Below are 629 nucleotides of genomic sequence, written 5' to 3' on the forward strand. Positions count from 1 at the left end.
TGTTGTTGTGGTTGTTGTTATTATTGTTGTAAACTCGGCTGGTATCGGGCTCGGCTCTTTTTGCTATCTGGGGTAAAAAGGTTTAGCCAGGTTTAGCCTAAATTGGCATAATCCCCTTACTAAGTTTTTTTTCCCTTTTAATCTTCAGACTAACATGCATGCCTTCTGTTTTCCGTTTCTCCCTTTGTTTCTTCATTATTTTATTTTATTTTATTTTTTATTTTTTATTTTTAATTTTTTATTTTTAATTTTAATTTTAATTTTAATTTTAATTTATTTTTTATTTTATTTATTTATTTATTTATTTATTTATTTATTTATTTATTTTTTTTAATTATTTTTTTTTGGGGGGGGGGGTCATATTTTTAAAAAACATATAGCTGTATTGCTTACTTTCCTACGGGAACGTTTTTGTACACCGTTTCTTCCCTTTCAGTCAGCGTGCGCTGTGGTAACCTCGGCTGGCATCGTGCTCGGCTATGGTGTTGGTGACCCTCGTTCGATTCCACAATGAAGCGATGTTGATCCTGGGTTGTTTGAGGAGTCTCCAAGGCTTTCCGTCGACATTGGCACGAGCCTTTCCGAGATTGCGTCATAACCTTACGGCTTTGACAGAAACATGAACCCCC

This window comes from Aplysia californica, unplaced genomic scaffold (genome assembly GCF_000002075.1).
Source record: "Aplysia californica isolate F4 #8 unplaced genomic scaffold, AplCal3.0 scaffold00206, whole genome shotgun sequence".
NCBI lineage: Eukaryota > Metazoa > Mollusca > Gastropoda > Aplysiida > Aplysiidae > Aplysia > Aplysia californica.